Below are 24,865 nucleotides of genomic sequence, written 5' to 3' on the forward strand. Positions count from 1 at the left end.
GTAGTCTTATACGGCGAGTATAGTCCAAACCCTATAATTTAACAGGAAATGTAGGGGGTCATCTTATATGCCCAGTCGTCTTATACACCAGAAAATACGGTAGATCTTAACTGGAAAACCAATAAAACTTGTTTTTTTTTTAAAAAGAAAAAAATGGATACAAAATCTAAATACTTACTATTTTTATTTGAAATAATATGATTAATTTTCCTTCCCAATAATAGTTTTTTTCCCCTTATATTATGTCCTTAACACTTGTATAAAGCTGTGGTGGTAATTGTTACCATTTTATCTAGGCACAGAGACACAAAGAACAACAACATCCATCAAAATGAGAGTCCCCTACTTCTAGAAATTCATTTTCTGATTTTTAGATATTTCCCTAATATCCTCTTTATTCTAACTACTAAGAAGATTTAAGAGTCTTAGGTAAGAGACTTTGTCAAAAGGTTTTTGAAAGCAAGACAAGCTGCTTCACACTCTCAAATAACACACATTCCACCCTGCTTCAGAAGGGAAGAAAGCATTTATTACAGTTCACTGCACAGCCAGCCAGATGTTCAGACTGAATTTGGCATTGTTATCCACCTCTCAAGTTCTTTCCAAGCACTAGGGATATGCATATGTCGATGTTTGGTGGTGTTAATATTATGGTTCATCACGTTCATTATTGTTGCATTGTTGTTGTTGTATTTCAATTTTGAGATTATCCAATTCTTTAACAGCTCTTGGTTATCATAGTTGCATAACTTCTAAATACTAAAAAGTCTGCTTAAACTCACCAAATTGGCAGAAACAATAAGTGGCCCTTGAGATAACCAGGCTCCAGGTCCTGAGAAGCATTATAGGTGATAACCTGCATCTTGAATTACAATGGGTTACCACTGGAGTTCATGGAGCACTGGCTCATGTGAGCATAACACAATATCATTATTATAGCCTGCACCACTACATTTTAATTAGCTGTAACTGCCAGATGGTCTTTAAGGACAGACACATATACAGTACATTATAATAATTTAATGGCCAGTTGAAAGGCGTAGGCTTCCAAAGTCCTCCTGACCCAGGAATGGGTGTTACTAGTACACTAAGTACTAGTACAAAGGCCTTTTCAGACACCGCTGCCACCTACTCTTTGAGTAGAAGCTGTGAATCCAAGAGGATCCTTAGATCATGCAAAGTCTCAACAACAAAAAATGAAAACCAATCAAAATTAACACAAACACATTAAAAGCCGCTCAAATTTTGCATCATCTTAAGGTTCCAATTTAGTTGGAACTGATAATAATTTGGGAGCTTATTGTTTCAAGTTCCAAGCTTCTTGGTTATCCAAGAAAGATCCTGTTTACTAAGCATATCACAGAAAGATCATAAGAAACAAAATGTACTGTACATGGGCAACATACAGTATAAGCTCAAAACAGGGATTAGTTCCAGTTTTGTAAACATATTTGTTTGAACACTAAATCTTGCTAAAAACAACTCTTTATAAATCATGTTTAGAAGAAACACTTCCAGTTTTGCTACTGGTCAAAAAGCCTTGTACTCAAGTATGTACAATTAGCAAAGGAAATTGGCAGTGACATTCAGAAGAGAATCATTGCAGAATGTAAGGAGAGAAGGAAAAACAGGGAATAAAAGCAGATGTTACTTGGGGAGACTTGTATACACTGTATTATTGTTACCTCTATAACCAAATTATGTCATGTTGTTTTTGCATTTAGCCATATTCTGCAGGTATTTTTGTGATCATGTTCAAGTTCTTGGATCCATTTAAACAAGTTCTTTGCAATAATCCAGAGCCAAGAATTTAGTGTTAAATATTAGCTGGAATTTTATTATTTGAATTGAATAAATGTTTCAACAAAATATATATAGACACTTACACAAAAACATATGCATATGGTGCAATCATGATAAAGTTACAACAGCAGTGAATTTTTCTATATAACTTTGAATTAAATATACAAAGTAGCAGGTGCCTTGAAAAATTTACATTTTTCATTAAACTTCTGTTGTAATATGTAAGCCTAACAAAGTCAGTAAAAAGAAAAAAATATTCACTGTACCAAAGCGGACCCTGATTTGCAATGGTAATTTTTTCATTCTGAGATTAAATTGCAGTAGTTTCAAATACAGCCATATGCAAAGTCAATTGAACTTGCATTTCAAAATAAGGATGTTTTGATATGCAAAAATATTAAAGAAAGTAAGGAAGTGCAGAATTATACACATTATAAAGTGAAGCTAACTGAATTATTTATATTGAAAGTTTGTGATCTTATCCACATTCAGAGTCTAATATTTTCCCATTTAGGTTCATGTTTATATGTTTGTTTTTATTTATTTTTAATTCTACCTATGGCTTTATTCATGTATTTGTTAAGATTTATATCCTCTCTTCTCTTCAGGAGGTCAAGATGGTATATAATAATACAGAGAAGAGCAACAAAGATGATTAGGGGATTGGAGGCTAAAATATATAAGGAACTGTTGCTGGAATTGGGAATGTCTAGTCTAATGAAGAGACGGACTAGGGGTGACATAATAGCAGTATTCCAATATCTCAGGGGTTGCCAGAAAGAGGAGGGAGTCAAGCTATTCTCCAAAGCACCTGAGGGCAGGACAAGAAGCAACAGATGAAAACTAGTCAAGAAGAGAAGCAACCTAGAGCTAAGGAGAAACTTCCTGACAGAACAATTAACCAGTGGAACAGCCTGCCTCCAGAAGCTGTGAAGGCTTCAACACTGGATGTATTTAAGAAAAACCTAGAGAGCCATTTGTCTGAAAGGGTATAGAGTTTTCTGCCTGAGCAGGGAGTTGAACTAGATGACCTCCAAGGTCCCTTCCAACTTTATTATTATTGTTATTGTTATTATTTATTGCACAGTCATCCAGATGTTCAGACTCTCCCCTTTTTGTCCCTCACCCTAGACAAAATGCATCTAGAAAAATAGGCCATATTTTCAGTTACACACAGAAATATCTTTGCAGTTGTATCCTGGTACAATCTACTAAGATAAACAACCATAATAACACCATAAAACAACTTGTAGGTTCAGGTTTACAAAATCCTTACAAGCAAGTAACAATTCAAGCTTTTATCTGTCCCACTCCTAGAAGTATACATGAAAGAAGAGAATCATCATTAGAAATGAAGGGAAATAGGCTTGAGAAAATAGGAGAGAAAAGTGATTACAAATTTTGGCCTTGGCATCAACTATTGCCATCACAACAGTTTGGAAGAAGATGGAAATCTTAGTAAAGGTTCCTTGCCTTTGCCATAAGATACTGAAAAATATATTTTTATAATATTGCAATTGGTCTCAGTAATACATATTATCTGAAGCTGCCCTTGAAGATTGATCAGAAGTTTTACCTGCTTTTGCTTGGTGATTGAGTAGCGTGTAAAGTCTGAATCATATTATATTAGCTATTCATTATCTCCATTGGCATTCATTTCAAAGCCTATTTCAAGGCATTAAAGATGATTTATGCAGTCATAAACAGCTGGGTTTTGAAGAACTTTCTAGAATGTCTCTGTTGACAAATACCACTTCAAACACTGATATATTTTGAAAAGAACCTAACTTGTGTTCCTCTATATGGAAACAATGTAGGGGAGAATAGACCCTAACAAAGAACTGCTTGGATATTTTCATAACTATGGAATTCCACATATTTGGAATATATCTATCATTCTGAAGAGTTAAATTCTTTGCTTAAAGTGCATATTTTAATGTCTTTATTAGGATGTTTGAAAATTACTTTTAATATTTTGTTGAATACATTTAAGACTCTAACATCTTGTTCCTACTTGGATTTTATTAGTGTTTCAACTGTATTAAGAAAAATGTTGGTTAATGTTTTATAAATCTTTTTCGCTTTCTGAATTTAATGGTTGCCCTTGGAATCCTAGTCAATTTATAAATATGCTAACAAATAAAATAAATAAAATTTAGCTATATAACATTTGAGATTACTCTCATCCTTGTCTGCTTTGTGGCCACTTATTAATAAAAGGAATAACTAAAATAATTTAATAAGCGTATGGTTGAGTCTTTGATGTAAGAAACCTAATTTAAAATCTGTTGTAGTCCTTGATGTGGTTCAAATGCTGAGAAAAATGGCAAAGATTTCTTCTATAAGCTAAATCAGCTTTGCATCTTGATGATGTTCTGAGAGTTATTACTGCTGCAGAAATTAATCAGTGGCAAACATCCATTCCTCAGAGAGACATGCACCAAACAACTTCCCCATTTCCTAATTTTTGCATTAACCCAATCAAAACTTTTTGACAATTTTTCATTGTTTCTTAATAATGAATTGCCAATGCACAGTGCTTACAAGAACTCAGAGTGCCAAATCTGATTGATGTACAAATCCCACTAAATTAAAAATCTACTTAATGCCCCAGTGGTTAAACAACCATTAGTTTTGGCTAGCTGAATCATATGTGGCTGTATTAGAACATTTGCGTGTTATGCAGAAGCCAGGGTAATAAGGCTGCATCATTTTGCAGCCACAACCTAAAGACAGCCTTCTTGTTTTATTTCTCCATGAAATTGAACCTGATGCACAGTATAATGCAAAGAGTTATTCACTCCAATATCAGGAAGAATTTCAATTATACTTTAGTTCACAATAGACAAGAGATAATTGCTTGAAGAAATTATTATGTAGTATATATTGGGTTTGGTTCCATATATTTTTGTAATATATATATATATTATATACATGTCAAAAAATTACATATGAAATTAGTTTTCCCATAAGCACTGATTGTTATATTTAATATTAGTATTTCTTCATCCTTAGTTCAGACTGAATTCTTAGTTCACTTTAGACTGCCAATGAAACAAATGTGTAAATATCTCTACTTACTAACCAATCAATTATTAATGTCATTGAGACACCCTGTGTGACAATAAAAAAACTGACTCTATGTCAGAAATCTATAGAGTAGGAAAAAAGGAGAATGTGGAGAGCAAGAAAGGATACCCAACTGCCTCAATATACATTGGTTCTGATATTTCAGATTCTTATTCAAGATCATTTAGTTCATGATCATATAATACATATGTCATCCCATTTGCAATTTTATGATACATAATACGTAGTAGAACTCTTGTAAAGGGCATAGACGCTCCTTCTATTAGAAACCTTGACTGCAAAATTATAATCTGTACTACGTAGAAATAATTTCAGTTTTGAAAAAGCATGTGTATGCCATAAACATTTTATTCAAACATTATTATATGAATTCTTATCATATTGTAAGTCTTGTTGGTCAGTCAGTCATTACAGACCTGTTTGTGACCTGATGGATATCAATGTGCTAATAATGTTGGTCTGTAACTGCTTAGTTGTGTTCTTGTAAGCTCACACTTGTGTAATCAATGATAGTATCTAGCTACTTCATCTTCTGTCATCTTCTCTTTTGACTGTATTTTTTTTCAAACATCTTCTCTTATGACTTATGACTCTTGCATTTGTAATATATGTTCAAAATATTTAACTTTTTTTTTATAATTAATATTGCCATTAGCCAGTCTTCATTTGCTTCCCTTGGTTTTACAGTGCCTACCGGTAATTTTGAAAGGATTATTATTCTTCCAGCCTAAGATAGTCTCACTAGTTCTGTCCACCACCATGGTTCAAATGATTCTTCATTGTCATTCACTATTTCTAACTGTCTACCTTTCACAAACCTGTTTTACATCTGGGAAACCTAGAGTAGCCTTGATAGCTCTCTATTGCTTCCTTAACCATTATGCATTATTCAAGAGGCTGCTAACGTGGCCCAGAACACTTATATTTAAGTCTTTCTTTCTTTCTTTCTTTCTTTCTTTCTTTCTTTCTTTCTTTCTTTCTTTCTTTCTTTCTTTCTCTTTCTTTCTTTCTTTCTTTCTTTCTTTCTTTCTTTCTTTCTTTCTTTCCATTTTATAATCAAGAAAGCAAAAATCAACATTTTATAGAACTTCCTTTTCATTCTCCATTAGATGGTAGTATTGTGGTATCTGTCCTCTGCTTCTTCTGAATCCAGATTTTATATTGGACTGTTTTTATTCCATGCACTGTTGAGTTCTGTATTGCAAAGTTTGAGCATTACCTTTGTGCAAATATCAAAGTATATATGAATGTTCTTAGATTTTCTAGCCACCTGGCCAGTGCTGTATTTTCCATACTTGTTTACAAATGGTTTATAAAATTTTAATGGCATAATTTTGTAAATTACCTATGTGGCAGAAGAAAAAAAAATGTCTTATAGGGAGTTGGTATTTTCTTAGCAAAGATGTGTAGTTTGGTGCAGTCAGAAGAAATAGAGTACTAATTTTAGTGTGATTGTACATTGGAATACACAACATATTGGTGATGTGGGGAAGAGGAAGAGATGCAACAGAAGGGGCTATCATGTAAAGAATGTAGAATTGTATCCATGTCATGGTTCCAACAGACAGAGACAAATAAAGCAGAACTCCAAGGCTTGGAAATTCCTCAAAGAATTTTATTTGTTTATTAGTTACCATGTATCAGTACATCAAAAGTGAAACCAAGTCTGAAGACACACGTAACAATTCCCCAATAAGTTAAAAAATACATCTTTTTGGCGGGCTTTGAATGAAACGCCCAGCCAGCATTTTCCCTATTTATTTTCAGTTGACACATTGAAGGGGGGAAGGGGGATTGCCAAATGCTTCGCTAGTCAAAATATCTTTTTTCCCATGGAAACCAAGGTCATTGACTGCTCCCGAGACTGCTGCCTGGGAGTTTTGTTCAAAATCTGCCAAGAAGATGTATTGCGGAATGTAGTTGCTTGCACAGCTTTAGAGTTGGGATTTCTTAACTTTGTATTGGAGGATTGTTACGTGAGTCTTCAGACTTGGTTTCACTTTTGATGCGCAATACTTTGTAACTAATAAACGTGTTCTTTGAGGAATTTCCAAGCCTCGGAGTTTTGCTTTATTTGTCTCTGTCTGTCAGAACCATGACAGGGTATCGGATTTTGAATTATTGTACTGCTTACATTTCCCAGGCCTTTTTTTATGGGAGCATATTAAACAGAGTTAAGTTCATATTACACATGCATTGCTATTTTGTATATTTTCTTCTTCTGCAGAGCAGAAAATTATGACATTGATAATTTCATGGCATCATCACCCTTCAAATTTGGCAATACACTATAGTTGAAAGAGATTCAACTAGATTGAAAGAGCTGCAAAAAGGAGGTTATATCAATAAGTAAAGTAGCAGAAGGCACAAATTTAAGAGAATGTTGCAAACTGTCTGACAAAAATTGTCTTTATTCTAATGAAGCTGTTCTTTTTTTCCCCCTCCAATCCCAAATTTAAATTCTAGGTGAGTTTTTTAAAGCACATTTACAAGAAGATTCAAAAGTGGAAACTTGCAAAATTATAAGTTTGCAAGCTTTTCATAAGCTATTGAGATGGGAACCCCTTTAATAACTGCATGTAATCCAGGAATGTTTGGTCAATGATTGGAGCAGACAATTAAGTAAAATGTCATCTGACTGCTTCGGTCAACAACTACAATCCTGTCAGTCCTAGTTGCAGTCATTAAGTAATCTACTGGGTCACTAAGCAGAGGGAAAAGAGGGCCAAATCCCTCCAGCAGGGATCACTTTCAAAGAGACTGGCTTTTGGCAAAGGGCTTGCAGCATGGGGTATTTACAGGCAGCCTCCAGAGACCAGAGCGCTACTTCTCATTTCTAAGGGCTATCTGCAAATGCCCGGTACTGCATCTGTCCCAAAATCCAAACAAGATTTTGGCATGGAGTGTTTGCAGCCAGCTCTCAGAGATAAGAGGATTCCCTTGGGTTCCTGGAGGCTGACTGCAAAAGACCTGTGCTGCAAACGCTCCATGATAAACTCCTGCTTGGATTTTGGGATGGATCTTTTTCACCCATCACCCAGAAACCAAAAGGAGTCCTCTTGGTAGGTGACAGGGAACTTGCAACCTTCCCTGCTGGATTTCCCAAGGACTTTCTATGGAAGCCAGCAGGGAATGTAACAGTTACATTATTATGGGGTGCTTGGCAAAGTATTGTAAATACAAATTGGTTGCCAAGCACCCAGGCAGCAATTATATGACCACAGGGAGAGTTGCAATGGCCATAACTATGCATCTGGGTCTTCATTCAGCAGTGTCAGAATTTTGAACAGTTGCTGAACAAACAATCATTCAGTGAAGACTTTGAGTTTTGAACTAAGGGCAAATAATAGGATGCATTTGAATGTCAGTGGGTAATTGGCACCTATTACGTTCCTTGCTCTGTCTGATTATATAAAACCATGTAAAGTTAGAATACCACAGAGCAATGTATCAACTTTGGTTTAATGAAAAGAAACCCTTCTTAGAAAATAGAAATAGTAGCTAGTTGCAATTCTTTATTGGAGAACGTGCCCAATTGCCTAGAAAACATTAATACCATGTTAAAAATGAAATAATGTCTATAATAACCTTTCTTGATGATATAATTTCTGTCAAGTTGGCGTGTCATTGAAAGCAAAGAGGAAGCAGGCATAAGAATAATGAAATATTTCACTGGGATTGTATTTCCGTGGGAGAAATATCGTTTTTTCCAAGTTCTGTTTTGAAAAGGTCAGTTCTGTTATGCTAGTACAGTAGCAATGTGCATTTGGTCTTATTAAAGACTAAGCAAGGCTTAAAATTAGAACAAGACAATTATTTTCATTTCCCTTTTTAACCTTGTTTCATTTTCTCATAGAAAGAACCTAAGCATTTTTTTCCATAAATAAAGGATACTGAGTAAATCAAATATAGGATGAAATGAATCCCAATGAATTCATTTTTTTCCTTCAGCAAATTTAGGGCAATAAAACCACTGGCCTTGCCCTTCATACCCTCTATGAGTATTATACTCTGCCCTATCCAGGTCTTCACTGTAGATTCCTGGTATAAGAAAACACACACACACACACACACAGTTAGCCATGAACAATCAGTCCTACAAACAGTGACCGTTTTACTTTATTTTAAAAAATGTGTTTCCTTTCCAATATAGCAAACAACAGCAACTTCTTTCTGGTGACTGTGTAGAAGAAGCAGTAAAACTACATTCTAATCACTCTTGAACTGAGGAAGCTTTTGGATGAGAAGCAAAACATTTTCAAAGGAAAAAAACCAAGACGTCCAACTGCCTTTTGGAAAAAGCATCTTTGGGATAACCATGACGTGCATGACTGAGAATCTCCACAGGCAAATCTAGAAGTTGTTATGAGAACAATTAAGCAGGGGAAAAGCTTGCTTTTAGAAGTTGTAGGTGCCCCATCACTGCAGGTTTTTAAGAAGAGATTGGACAGCCATTATCTGAAATGGTATAGAGTTTCTTGCTTGAGCAGGGAGTTGGAATGGAATACCTCCAAGGTCCCTTCAACTCTGATATTCTGCTATATATATTAATTACTATAATATATATTTTATATGTGGTCCAGTAAAATCCCTGTTCACCCACTGTGTGCCAGGCAAGCCAAAAAATGGTTACAGCAAGGAGAAAAGTCCATAAACTATTATGTTTGAATGCAGAATTAAAGATAAATCTTTCCTAATAGTATTACTTTATTTACTGACATGCAATATTATATTTTATTTAATAAAACTGAATTATATAAATGAATATATGAGGTATATGTGCCTCATAAGAAGCCTAAAAAGATATGAAGAAAACATAGAGCAAGGACAAAAATATCACACAGCCGCAAGACTATTAGCTACAGCATTCATGGTGCCAAGATGCTGTAAAATCTGGCAGCTCGCTTACTTTAACATCACACAACTCCATCTGTTTGGAGTCACTTCAGGCTGTTTCAGATTTTCAGCTTTTCTCATTCCCAACCTTTCTAAATCCAGTTTAAAATACACAAAGATTCACCCGGCTGTGTTAACTATTTTTTTCCCCCAAATCTGCTTGGATGTCAAAATTGTATCAATATAGGAGAGTTGGATGCTTATATCTAGATTCTATCAGCCAAGCATCATGCAACCTTTCTGGTCAATAACTGAACCCTGAAAACTGTCAGTTAATCCATGATTGCTTGCCAGAAAGTTAATTAATGTTGCCCTTCAGTCTTGTGCCTAAACACACAGACAACATTTTTCCTCCTTAAACAAATAAAACAAATAAATTGCTAGCATTTTCATATGTTGCTGTGTTTGCCTTGGTAGCAAATCTCCTAGCCTTTCTAACTCTTATGGTTGGCATACTGGCAGATCTGGATCTGGATCTGAGCCCTTTTCACTCATGCCAGTAGGCTGCTGTGATAAGATCCTGTGAGCTGAGAAAAGGGCAAGGCAAAAATCACATCAGTAAGAAGGCGGAATGCTCATTCAAACTCAGGACAGAAATATACAACTAGTTTGTCCTAGTTTAGCAACCACAACTGGGACTGACAACTCAGTCCTTAAGCAAAGTGTTTGCTACAATAAAACAGCAACAATACTTATGATTTTATTTCAGTTTTCTTTTGCTTTACAGTTTTGCTAAGATTGTAAATGCAAGATTTGGTTGTAAAATTAGTTTTTTGCCATCAAAACTGCAACCAGTCCCTGAATGAGCCAATCACCAAGACAGAATAACCTGGATTACTAATTGTTAAGTGACATTCATTTCCCAGAAATGACATTTTATAACCATAGGTACACCACTGGCATAAGATTATATTGAGATGGTTTGCAAATTAAACCTTAATATGTAATATAATATGCAACATAAAATACCTACATCTGGCTAAATTTATCAGATGATTAAAATATCCCATACTGGCTCACCTGTGGATTCAGGCCCAAATCACTGAATTAGGTTCTAAGATATGATAAATCCCAGAAAACTTCCCCAATGCTGTGCCAAAAACATCCTCATGAAATATTACCATTTTGGACAATAAAGTTGTATCAAAATAATTGTTAGAATCCAAACTAACTTCGAATAACTGAAGGATCTTTTTGTTATGAGGAAAGAAAAATAAATTACCTCCAGGCAGGGAACTATAAAATATTCTTTCTCAATTCTACACATTGGCAGGCAGCAAAAGTCAAGAATGACTCAAAAAATGCATCTGAAACATACTGTATGGAACATAGTAAAGTTTCCCTCTAGCATGCTGGTTGTCTGTAGCCTATCTAAGATGAGAAGAAAAGCTGAAATAAAATCTAGATAAGATTTCTGTATTGTTGAGAAGCATAAGGCTGGATTTGTGAATTATATAGTAACAGATGTTAAAGTACTTTTAATACCTTGTATTTAGGTATTTATTTTCATGGGGACCATAGCTAGCCACTGATGACAATGGCTTCTGAGCTTTCCACTCTTCCCCAACCCAGCTATTTTCTTTAATAAAGCCAGTCTACCTTATTAAATATTTTATTAAACAGTAAGATAATTTAAGCAGGTTGCCAGGGAAAGAGACTGAACACAAGACAAAGGGCATCAAATCTTATTTGGAAGACCCTGAAGGCAGTTGAGGAGGCACCCCTTCCTAGCAACAAAAAAGAAGCAATGGAGAAGAAAGAAAACATTGCCCAGAGACATGGGCCGACATCTGATATGAATATAATTGGACAGATAATAAAACAAAAAAGAACTGAGAACAGAATGAAATAAACATGCTATGGGAGTAACTAAAGATTTGGCTGGTGTGTCTCAGCAAATGAATAAACAATTTAAGGAAATGTCAGGTATTTATTTTCACTTTAAGGAAAATGCTATATAATCTATTACTTTTCCTGAGTAACAGGACCTCATAACTATATTGGTCCAGGACGCATGAGCAGGACATTTCTGTTTTTGGAACTCCTTGGTATCATTACCTCTTGAGATGTTATCCTCATTATAAGATTTGATGAGGCTTAGATAAATTAGTTTTAAGAGTTTAACATAAATTTCCCACTTTCACATGAACTTAATGTCACTTGAATATGGCAGTCTTTAATTATTGATCTTGGATCTTTAAATGAGGTGCCTGGAAAGATTACAGTTTAGTTTTTACATTGAACACCCAAAAGATTGAACTGAACAGTTTCTCAACTATTAATATGTTGTTCTTGATTATGATAATTATGATAATTAGCATGATCCAAGAAACATGCTAACACTCCCAACTGCAGTTACTATAGTTAATTGATGCTTCTCCAGAACATTGTTAGGACATATCTGTGCTGTCGTTTGCTGACTTTTGTGTGTGAGTTTTTCTGTGTCATGCAACAATAAAGGTATTGGGAAGGTTTGGGGTGGATGGATGGAGTTGACATTTACACTGCTGTTGTAGACAGACATTTGTTGGTCTATATGTATGTGGAATGCTCATGCTGTACACAATAACACAGCGGCAATGAACTCAATCAAGCTGAACTGTTCAGTTACAGACATTAATAAAGCTAATGGCTCATGCAAAGCCATCAAAGACGTTCTGTGTTTTCTGGGTTGTTGTGATTTTTGTCTCACTTTGGATTGATACTATACCTTGACTTGGATTGTGCCTTGTGAACTCTGGGCTTTTCTTGCCTCTTGAACCCTTTTTTATTATGGGTTTAATTTTACCTGGTTGGTTTATTTTGATTGGGAAACTTTCAAGTGCCTTGTGGAATCATTGGTCATTGCTCTGTGGACTAGCATTGGTCTGCTGGTGGCTGGATGTAATTGGGACAGCTTTGGTGAAGGGAATTGCTGGGGAATATTAATGAAACCACTAAACCACAATTTTGTGTGTGTGTGTGTGTGTGTGTGTGTGTGTGTGTGTGAGTGAGAGAGAGAGAGAGAGAGAGAGAGAGAGAGAGAGAGAGAGAGGAGAAAGCAAGAGAGAGGGACAGCACAGTTTATTGGAAAACATCTGTATTTCCAACTCACAGTTGATTAATAAAAGCAGCAATAATATTGTACAATAATAGTAAAGTGTTTGCAGTAATTTATGAACTCTGTATAATATCTCTGCATCTTTACGTTCTATATATTTATGGTGTTCAATTTTTCTCTAACAATGGGAGAATGTTTTCTGATAAATGTAATCTAATATTTATTCCACTATGTGCATTTAAATGTTCTGGGATACCATTTACAGGTAGCCCTCAACTTAGGACCACAATTGATTCAGGTCCATATCACTGAATTAGGTTTTTTACTTCAGCTTTCTTTTGCTTTACAGTCTTTCTGTTGCTAAGTGAGACATTTGTTGAATGAATTTTGCCCCATTTCAAAACCTTTCTTGCCACAATTATTAAGTGAATTAGTGCAGTTGTTAAGTTAGTAATGCAGGTCTTAAGTAAATCTGGTCTCCCTAGATTTAATTTTATATTTAATTTATATTTGAGTGTTTAATTGATTAGCTCCAACTAACTCCGAATCCCATCAGACTGACAGCAATCCATATGGCTAGGCCTAGGGAAGGAATCTTGAAGGAATCTAGTTATATCAGAACCACCTTCAAGGCAACTAACATGAGCCCTGCCCAGAGATACATTGACCACCTCCAGTACTTCAAAGTTCCAGCATCTACGTCTCCAGTGTCACAGGCTACCCTGTTCTATTGTGATTTGGGATTTCTGGTCATCTTAAATAAGAGGTTCAGAAAGGTGAAATGTTCCTCCAATTTTTTTTTAGTGTTGTCATTTTGGATATCAAATGCATATGCATTTGGGGTTTTTTGGTTTTGTTTTTTGTTTGTTTTTTGGCATGGAAATAGATTCATATGTACAGCACAGAAAATGACATTGAATAGGTATATGAATGCTTCCTGTTTTGAAGGTTCATATTAGGCTATTGTCAGAATAGTGTAACAGTGTCAGAATACATTTGGCATCTGTGTCTGCTGCTTCAGTCTATATGTTATATGGCATGCTGATTCTGATGAGCAGCTGTTGTCAGACTGGAGGGGCTGTAAAAAAAAATACAAGCCTACCTCCTATATCCATTAAAGGAAAATGCCATTGCAAAGGATGGGTTGTAAATAATTGATGACATATTTAGAAGTTTTACCTGGCAGCTATAAGTGACAATGAGCAACATTGCATTATTCTCTCTCCCACTTCTGTTTCATAGTGGACTATTCTTCAATACCAGCCAGAACTTGGTGAACTACTTTTCTCTAGCCCTCATTGTTCATGAACTGTAATCTGAGAAATATCTAATGAGAATCCTGAAAGCCTGAAGGTCTGTTGAATGGGTTTGATATAACCAATTTTATCACTATAGCTTGGTTATAGGCAATGGATTTTATGACAGAATTTATGACAGAGCTAGAACTACATATGTTTTAATATAATTGAAAGGAGTACTGTGCTAACACTGAAATTAGGTTTTCCAGATTCAGTTCTTACTTCTCAGTTCTCCTTCCTTCCTTCCTTCCTTCCTTCCTTCCTTCCTTCCTTCCTTCCTTCCTTCCTTCCTTCCTTGCTTCCTCCATCCATCCCTGCTTGCCTTTATTATTTTTAAAAATAACTCAAGGTGGCAAAAATATCCAACACACTTTTCTCATGCTATTTTCTCCACAACAACAATCCTGTGAGATGAGTTGGTCTGACAGAGAATGACTGTCTCAAGGTCATGAAGGTGGCTTTCACAGCTAAGATGTCCAATGTGTCTCATTCAACAGAAGCAGGGCTTTTTTTCTTCATAGAACACTCAGAATGGAGTTTTTTTTGATAGAACCTTCTAGAGTAGGCAAGGTGGGTTGTATGATATGTGTGAGTTCTGGCACCTTTTTCTTTTACAAAAAAAGCACTAAACAGAAGTAGCATGGTGCATACACAGGATACAAAAATAACACTATCACTGTTTGGGTTTGAATAGAATAGAATAAAATAGAATAATAACTTTATTGTCACTTTGAATGTACATTAATCGACATACATTAAAATGAAATTTCATTGCATACAGCTCTTAAAGGGTCACTACCTCCAATATGCACTACATACATACATACATAAATACAAAATTATGCATATACACACATATATTATATGACACAGAGAAACAACACAGTCTAGTTCGGATTATGCATATGTGTGCATGGTAAGGAAGATGAATCTTGTGAATTTACCAAACGGATGGCATAGGGAACAAAACTATTACAGAATCAGGCTATCCTACTAGAAATACTTTGAAACCTCCTCCCAGAGGGGAGCAACAGAAACAGACCATGAAGTGGGTATGTGGGGTCTCTAACAATGCTTTGAACTCTAAGCATGTAGCGCTTAAGCAGCATCCTGAATATCAGGAAGTGAACTTCCTATGAACTTCTTGGCTGTCCTTACCATTTTCTATATCGACTTTCTATCTGAGGCACTGCTGCCACCAAACCAAACAGCAATGCAATTTGTTAATTGTGCCTCTCAGTTGTGCCTCTGTAAAAAGTGGCCAGGACAGAAGGAGAAAGATGTGCTCTCCTCATCTGATGCAGGAAATGCAGATGCCGGTTTGCATGCTTCACTAAGGATGATATGTGGAGAGATCAATTCAGATTGTTACTTATATGACCACCTCTACAGCTGCATCCTTGATACTAAATGGAGTCTGACTATACCGGCTCTTTCTAAAAATCTGCCATGATCTCCTTTGTTTTATTAACATTTAGAACCAGGTTACTTTTTTTGTAATATATTTTATTGATTTAAAAAAAACATACATCACTTAATAATTAGTGAGCAGTGTGTTGTCTGGGTTATGTTTGTAAAACAATCACTAACAATTTTTTTTTCCCCAAGATGGCAGTTGTGCTCGGCTGAGCTCCGTGAAGGGCTTCAGTGTTTTGGGGCAGCTTGGGGAGCCCACCGGCGGCAATTGTTTTTACTGCCTCCGAATGGGCTGAATGCAGCGAACAGCTGGTGCACGCCATTTTTTCAGTGCGGAAATCCCCCCCGGAATGGCAGGAGCGGCTGGGAGAATACAGTGGCCTGAAGATCGGCTGCAGATAATAGCTGGTGCGCGCCGTTTTTTCCGGCATGGAAATCCCCCCCAGAATGGCAGGAGCAGCTGGGAAAATACAGCGGCCTGAAAATCAGCCGCGGAGGACAGCTGGTGCGCGCCATTTCTCCGGTGTGGAAATCCCCCCCGGAACGGCAGAAGCGGCTGGGAGAAGACAGCAGCCTGAAGATCAGCCATGGCCGTGGCCAAAGAGCCGCAATTTAGGGTGCCTTGGATTCATGGCTTCAGGCAGCCTGGTGATCGGCTGCGAGATGGTGAGAGAGCCCAGGAGAGCAGCGGCCTACAGAACGGCTGCGGCTGCAGTCTTGGAGACGCTTTTTGCAGTTCTTTGATGCCGCAGCTTGGAGTGGCCTGAATAGCAGCTGCTACCGCGGCTTTCGGGAGCCCGATTCTGGGATGGCCTGGAGTCCTGTGGTCTGGACCATGGCCTATCAGGTGTGTGACTGTTCTCCCATGCCCCATGGTGGCAACTGGTGGTGTGGGATGAAACCATTTTAATTCCATCTTGGACTAGTCCTGTGTTGGCTCGGTTTTCCATCTACCTGGCAGCACTTCACCTGTTTTGTTATGGATTGAGGAAGGCTGGTTTTGGACTGTCAGTGTGGCCTTGGCCTTCTACCGGGTCCTTTATTTATTCTCAACCCCTGTGCCTGAATGGGAAGGACTACGCATGCCCCTGGAACATCTTCGCCAACAGTACCATCATGTGACCCATCTAGGTCAGCTTGGCTGGACATTTGGGCATGATTACATGCCCCTGGTCCTGTGTCTTTCCCCTGAATAGTCCGGGAGAACCCAGGGATTGACTGCTGTGAGGGCGGCCATGGATCTACCATCAACCACCCCACTGATGTGAGAGATCAGTTGGGGCAGGCCTATTCCTTCGGTCTCTGAACTCTGTCTGCCCCAGGTTGGATGCCTCAGCTGCGGTGAGAGGGCAGTTTTTGGACTTCGCCTGGTTACCAGCTCGGGTGAGAGCAGAGCTGGATTGGTGGACTTGAGTTCTAGATTTTCTTCCCGGACTTAATAACATCTATTGATCATCGAACTGCCTATCGCTGCCCCATGTGGTCATTATCACATGGCTCGCCTGCTGTATTCTAGTACAGACTTGTATGCCCTCAGGAGAGCCCCCCCTCCTGGGTGCAACCCGCTGCCTTTTTCAACGTTTCCCAATTGTTGGGACCCCGAGAGGTGGTTGGGCATAGACAGGGGGCTCTGGTGGAAATATATTAAGAGGCCCCTGGTATGTTTTTAGCTGGTTGTTTTAAGGGGTTAGGGAGGAGGGTGGGTAGTAGGGTTGGGTTGGAATTGGGAGGTGTTCCACCAACCATTTGCCAGCCTGGGCCTGAGATGGGTCCCAGCAGGATGGGGATGGGGTTGGGGGCCTCTGGTTTTCCTAGCAGCGGGGTGGGGTTTCAAATCCCCATGATGATTGGGAATGGCAGCAGGCGGTTACACAGAGGGCCACATCAACTAGTACGCCCCCGCTGTTTCCAAGCGGTGACGCACTCCAACCCTCTGGTCAGGACCCGTTTAACCGGGAGTGAGGGGGATCAGGCCCCTGAGCTCAGGCTTGTGTATTTTAATGCCAGGTCCATTGTGAATAAGGCTCCCCTCGTTCGGGATCTGATCGAAGAGGAATGTGCAGACCTGGCATGCATTATGGAAACCTGCTTGGGTCCGGAGGGGGGTGTCCTTCTGACTGAACTTTGCCCTCCAGGTTTCCATGTGCTCCACCGGCCTTAGGCTCAGGGCAGGGGCAGGGGGGTTGGCAGTGGTTATACAGGACACCTTATGTCCGCGGGAGGCCACTGTCTTAAAGATAGTCGGGTGTGAGTCACTCCTCCTGAGGTGCAGCCCTGGGGCTCAGTTGGGCCTGTTGCTGATGTACCTGGCACCCAGCTGCGTGGCAATGGCCCTACCCAAACTTCTCAATGCCCTCTTGTTCGGGATCTGATCGAAGAGGAATGCGCAGACCTGGCATGCATTACGGAAACTTGGTTGGGTCCGGAGGGGGGTGTCCTTCTGACTGAACTTTGCCTTCCAGGTTTCCATGTGCTCCACCGGCCTTAGGCTCAGGGCAGGGGCAGGGGGGTTGGCAGTGGTTATACAGGAGACCTTATGTCCGCGGGAGGCCACTGTCTTAAAGATAGTCGGGTGTGAGTCACTCCTCCTGAGGTGCAGCCCTGGGGCTCAGTTGGGCCTGTTGCTGATGTACCTGGCGCCCAGCTGCATGGCAACAGCCCTATCCAAGCTTCTCAATGCCCTCTCGGGGTTGGCGGTTGAGTTCCCTAGACTTATAGTTATGGGGGATTTAACCTGCCTTCCCTTGGGGGGTCATCAGAGTTGGCTCGGGAGTTCATGGCCTCCATGATGGCCATGGACCTGACCCAAGTAATTCAGGGTCTGACTCATGGAGGGGGTCACACACTCAACCTTGTCTTTTTATCTGGACAGTGGCATGATGATCTGGGAGTGGGTTCACCAACTATTGTCCCCCTGTCATGGACCGATCATTATCTCCTGCGGCTGGTCTTCCGCTTTGCCACCCCTCGCCACTGGGCTGCGGAGCTGACCAGGTGGTTCCACCCCAGGCACCTAATGGATCCAGAACGGTTCCAGACGGCGCTTAGGTTTTTACCTATCTCCCTCACTCACAGCCCGGCTGACACCTTGGTGGAGGCTAAGTTCCACCATGTGTTTGTTGGACCCGTGCCCCTCCTGGCTGGTGTACGCAGCTCAGGAGGGGACATGAGGCTGGATCCATGCAGTAATAACTGCTTCTTTGAGGGAAGGTAGCTTCCCTACCGCCTTGAAGGAGGTGGTGGTGAGGCCCCTCCTCAAGAAGCCTGTCCTGGATCCAGCTGTTTTGAACAACTATTGTCCTGTCTCCAAACTTCGCTTTGTAGTGAAGGTTGTTGAGACCGTGGTGGCAAATCAGCTCCCTCTGTTCCTGGAGGAAACTGATTATCTGGACCCGTACCAATCGGGCTTCAGGCCCAGGTACAGCACAGAGACGGCATTGGTTGCACTGGTGAATGATCTCTGGCGGGCTCAGTACAGGGGTTGTTCCTCTGTCCTAGTCCTATTAGACCTCATAGTGGCTTTCAATACCATCAGCCATGGTATCTTGCTGCAGCATCTCAGGGGGTTGGGAGTGGGGGGCACTGTTCTACAGTGGTTCTCCTCCTTCCTCCTGGGCTGCTCACAGTCAGTGTTGGCAGGAGGGTAGAGGTTGGCCTCGAGGCCTCTCATTTGTGGAGTTCCTCAGGGGTCGGTCTTCTCTCCCCTCCTGTTCAACATCTATATGAAGCCGCGGGGTGAGATCATTCGTGGTTTTGGATTGGGGTATCATCAGTATGCTGATGATACCCAACTTTTTCTCTCCACCCCGAACCAACCCAGTGAGGCCCTCGATGTGATGTCCCATTGTCTGGAGGCGGTCCGGGTCTGCATGGGGAGAAACAGGCTTCGACTTAACCCCGCCAAGACTGAGTCGCTGTGCATATCGGCATCTTGGATTGACCATTCTATTCCATCGTTAATTATGGGGGGTGAGGTTTTACCCCCGTAGATAGGGCCCGCAACTTGGGCATCCTCCTGGACTCACGACTCAGTTTGGAAGATCATATAGGAGCTGTGGCCAGGGGGGCTTTTGCCCAGGTTTGCCTTGTGCACCAGTTGCAGCCCTACCTGGACTGAGATGCCCTACGTACAGTCACTCATGCGCTTTTGACCTCCCGGATACACTACTGCAACGGTCTCTACATGGGGCTGCCCATGAGGACCACTTGGAGGCTTAGCTAGTGCAGAATGTGGCCGTGCGAGTTGTGATGGGGGTTTCTTGATACTCCCATGTAACACCTCTTCTCCACGAGCTGCATTGGCTTCCGGTTGCCCTCCAGGTGAGATTCAAGGTGCTGGTGATGACCTATAAAGCCCTAAATGGCATGGGTCCGGACTATCTTCAGGAGCTCCTGCAGCCAGCATCAATTTCCCATCGACCTGTGCGCTCCCACAGGGAGGGTCAACTCAGGGTGCTGCCAGGAGGAGACCATTCTCGGTGAGCACGCCTGCCCTTTGGAATTAGCTGCCGGTGGAACTCCGGATGACCTTCGCTCGTTTCGCAGGGACCTAAAGACTTGGCTATTCGAGCTTGCCGGCCTGGACTGAGGGTTTTTAAGGTTTTTAAGGTTTTATTTTTTATTTTTTGGGGCTATCTAATTTAATTTTTATTTTAACTTGTATATATTGTATTGTTTTAATCTGCCCTGTAAACCGCCCTGAGTCCCTCAGGAAAAGGGCGGTATATAAATCGAAATAAATAAATAAATAAATAAATAAATAAATAAATAAATAAATAAATAAATAAATAAATAAATAAATAAATTTCTATAATCCATAATCCACATAATAGTTTTAGTTGATTTCCTCTTTCCCAAAATATCCTCTTTTGCAAACATTGAGTTAATACAATTCTTATTATTTTGGTAGATAACAATTAAATATATATGTATTTCCCAATAGTCCTAAAAATAATAATCACATCAATATATTATTTCTTTTCTATCCAATCATTCTGGTTGCCTTATCACAGATCCTGTTACAGTCCTTATTCTAATTTGTTTCTCCCACCAAATTCTAGATATTCTTACAGGTTAAGATTTTCTAAAAAAATAATTACATTTAAGAAGTTAACTCTATTTTTCCATATGAACCATCTCACACTTTTACATTTTTTAAGGAATGTATAAAACAGTAGAAAAAAAGAAAGAAAATCAAGAGTAAAGAAGCATAAAAAATAACATACTACTTAAAATATATATCCCTCCTAAGGTAATATGTATTTCTTTCCTAAATTTCTTATTCTTTTTAACCATAATTAAAAATATGTTTAATCTTTAAACATTCCATTTAATACATCTAGTCATCTAGTCCTTTAACTCTTATTCAAAACATTTTGTATCCATTATAATTTTCTTAAATTCAATCACATTTAAATATCTAAAACATTTCCTTTATCTAAGTCATTTCAACTTTTTTATATTACTCATATCAAGAAAGAGAACAAAAAGGGCAAAAAACATACTATATTATAATTGGAGAATTCATCCCTCTTATATTCCAAAACTTTTCTATTTCTTTAACCAAATTCAAACAAATGTTTCTTTTCTCTCTGGTATTCTCTCTGGTAAGTCTCATCATCTATTTTCTTAGTTTCCACTTTAGCCTTTTTCTTTTGCCAAGTGTCTGTCTTAATCAATGTATTTTGCTGAATCAAAAAGTTTTTCCATATGTTTGTAAATGTTGCTGTAGATATAAAAAGTAAACCAGGAGAAGTTTCTTTGTATGGGACTTGTGCCTTTCCACGTTTGTTGAAAATCTTTTTCTTTCTCTCCGCTTCTCTTATCATTTCCTTTCTCTCCGATGTTCCTGACATCTCTACAATCCATTTTATTCAATCTGTTTTCTTGTCCTCAGATTTATTTTGTAGTCTTAAGGGATAAATTGTTTTTTCCAAGTCTGAATTTTTTCCACTAGGATTAAATCATGTTTCCTTGTTTTGTTAAGTTCCATCTTTAAGTCTTTATTCTGAATTCTATATTCATTTATCTGTTTTATTTGCTCCTTCTCTGTTGTTTTCTGGAAAAAAATTGTTGTAAAGTTAACTTGGAAATAGATTGATTTATATTTTCAAAGTTGTTTTGGATTTCTTTGTGGTTTAAAGTCATTGTTGTTTGAATTAGTTGCAGTATACTGTATATCTCCTCCTGTGAAGTATTTATGTTTTCTTGATACATTCTTTCTACATGTCTCTGATCCATGACAGCCAAGAATTTGAGTTTTCCTTTTCCTTTCTTTTCTCTGTAAATAACTTTAGAGTCCCAATTAGATAGATATTTGTAAACTAAATAGTTCAAAAAGATTTTTTTCCTGAAATTTATAATTCTCTCTTTGTCTATAGCCCAGTTTATTGTCTTTTTTGTCACAGCTGTTCTTTGTTGTTAAAGCTTTGAAGTTCACAGGCACAGATTAGCTTTTCCCAGATTTTGCCAAGTCTTATATTAAAGACATAGTTGTCATATCTTCATCTGCCACTAGGTGTCAGCAACTATTTGCTTTTCAATTTCCAAAATAATTTCCAACCATCTTAAAATGAGAATCTTAACTATTCAAACAATTTTAGATTTATTCAGATTTAAGTTTTAAGTTTCAGGTTTTATATTTATTTCACTTCCATATATTTTAATCCTCCATAAAAAGATTAATTTACTACTTCCGTTAGTATAAGGGTGGGGCAGAAATCCCCCTCCTTCCCTTTCAGAGGTATTTTGCTTCTTGGGGATCTTTTCCAGGAAATTAAATGTAAAATAAAAAAGAGAAGGTCAAATTCCTCACCCAATTTCAAGCATGGTGTTCACAGTTGTGCTAGTTGGTGCATTTGGACTTCAGTTGCTAGTAGCGTGGGCTGGTCGATGCAATATGGCCAGTCTTCCTCCTGTTAGGTTAGAAGGCTTTCCCCAAGTTGAACAGAACAGCTGCCACTGTTCCAAAATCTCTGGAGCACCCTTCTTTCTTCGTTGCCTCTCTGGGGCAACTTAGACCCATTATTCTGTTCTCCCCCCGGAGTACAAACAGACAGACAATCAGGCACAACTAGCAAGGGTTAATTCCTCAGGCTTTAGTAATTGCCTTCTGATAAGGCCTTGGCAGCAAAATGCAAACAGTCAGCCAAAATAGGCTCTTACCTCAAGCGTCCACTGGAATGAGATAACTTCCAAACAATTACTCAAAATGAGTCCAAGCAAACAGTCCAGAAACAGAAGTACAAAAGTGTTGTCAAGAATTCAGGCCAGGGTTTCAAACAGGTAATAAATCCGGCAGACTTCCAAAGATGTGACCAGAATTGATTAAATTATTGTTCGTGACAAAGTCCTGAGAGCAGCCACACCCCCTTTTGTACCTTGTGGGGTGTGGCTCAGTGACTCAGCTAATCCCTGACCCTCCTACTCTTCCTACACTGCTGTAAATGCTTGACTCTGCACCGTTCTCGGGGATCTAGCCATGATTCATCTCCACTGCTCTCCATCTGCTGCAGTTGCTCTGGCTCACTCCCAGCCTGGCTAATCACAGCCTGTTCCTGTCGGCCTTCAGATGGAGATGGAGGCCTTGCCAGAGGGGAGGGTCCCAGAGAGGGAGGCCTTGCCAGTTCCTCCTCATCATCCTCAGAGTCCTCTTCCTCAGGTAGGACAGGCTCAGGGGTCGGGGCCACAACACCCATTTAGGATCCCCTGGCAGGGTGAAATTAGCTGTGGGGATACAGAAAATCTGCAAGCCCATGACCGGTCGCTACCACACAAAATCAGAAGTAGAACCAGGTTACTTTTGTTGCACCAGTCCACCAGAGCCTTCACCTTTTCCCTGTAAACATCTTCATTGTCATCCTGGATAAGATCCACCACTGCCGTGTCGTCTGCATACTTCACAACATAAGAGATTGGTATAGCAGTGGTGAGTCATCAAGGTGAACAGTAGCGGACTCAGTACACAGCCCATGGGGAACCCGAACTCAAAGAGATGGAGTTGGAAACTTTCTTTCTAACTCACACAAACTGGAGCCTATCAATAAGGAAATCAAGTATTTAGTTACATATTGCAATATATCTTGGTGGTCATAAACCTGTTAATAATATTTGTGTAAAGTAAGGTAAAATGAGTGCTTTCATCTTTGAAATAAACTCATGTCAAGTCCTCTTTGATTCAGTTCAGGTTAACATAACCAGCTTAGTGAAAAGGAGTGCAATTCAGATGTCATATATTATTAGAACAAACAATTTGTTTAGGCCTCTTCATTAAGCAGAACTTTCCAGCTTCCAATTTTACTTCATTATTAATATAGCCCATAGTATTGGAAACAAATTAATGGGACAATAAGAAATACACGACAAGACAAGACATGATAACATACAATCTGCTCTGGGGATCTGGTAATATCCTACAAAGTGTCTGTATTGCTAGAGAGATTACTCACAGGTTATATTTTTAATTTGTTTTCTAATTTTAATGATTTTTGTAGTTATGTTTTTGGTTATTTTGTTGTATTGCTTTTGTATTTTTAACTTTATAAGATGCTAAAACTGATATATGAAATGAGTAGCTATATAAATTTACCAAACAATCAAACAATATGAGAACAATATTCTACTCATACCTAATGCCCAGCAGATATATTGGCAATATTGGTTGAATATAATTGGAGTTATAGTTCAACATATTGATACAATACCAAATTATGGGCAATAGCAGACCTAATATCTGGATAAAACAGATAGTTTCACCTGTTTCCCCATTTTATATCCCCACCATAATCAAAAAGTTTTAATTGTTGAAGAAAGGAAGGAAGGAAGGAAGGGAGGGAGGGAGGGAGGGAGGGAGAGAGGAAGAAAGGGAGGAAGAAAGGAAGGAAGGAGGGGAGGGAGGGAAATTCTTATATGGTAGCACCTCCTCCATTACTGAAATCATATATTTGTGATAGTAGAACATAGAATAAGAAGTTTGGAGGTCTGCTAGTCCAACCTGCTGCTCGAGCAGAAAACCCTATATTATTTTAGACAAATGGTTGGCCAATCTCTTCTTGAAAAGCTCCAGTGATTTTAGTATCTTGGTATTATTTTTGTATCAGCTATGTTTGCAACTACAAACAATTTATTGTACTTTTAAAGCTGTCTTAAAGAAAAATATCTAGTTTATGAGAATAAGATGAACAATAACTGATTATGATTGCATGAAGGCATCCTACACAAGTTTACAGTTATCAGTCAGATCATTCTTTTATACTCCCATATAAGTGGCAGTTCAAAAGACAAAGCCTGATAAATATTTTCAATGAAACTTTATATTCTTTAA

This window comes from Vipera ursinii (assembly GCF_947247035.1).
Source record: "Vipera ursinii genome assembly, chromosome: 5".
NCBI lineage: Eukaryota > Metazoa > Chordata > Lepidosauria > Squamata > Viperidae > Vipera > Vipera ursinii.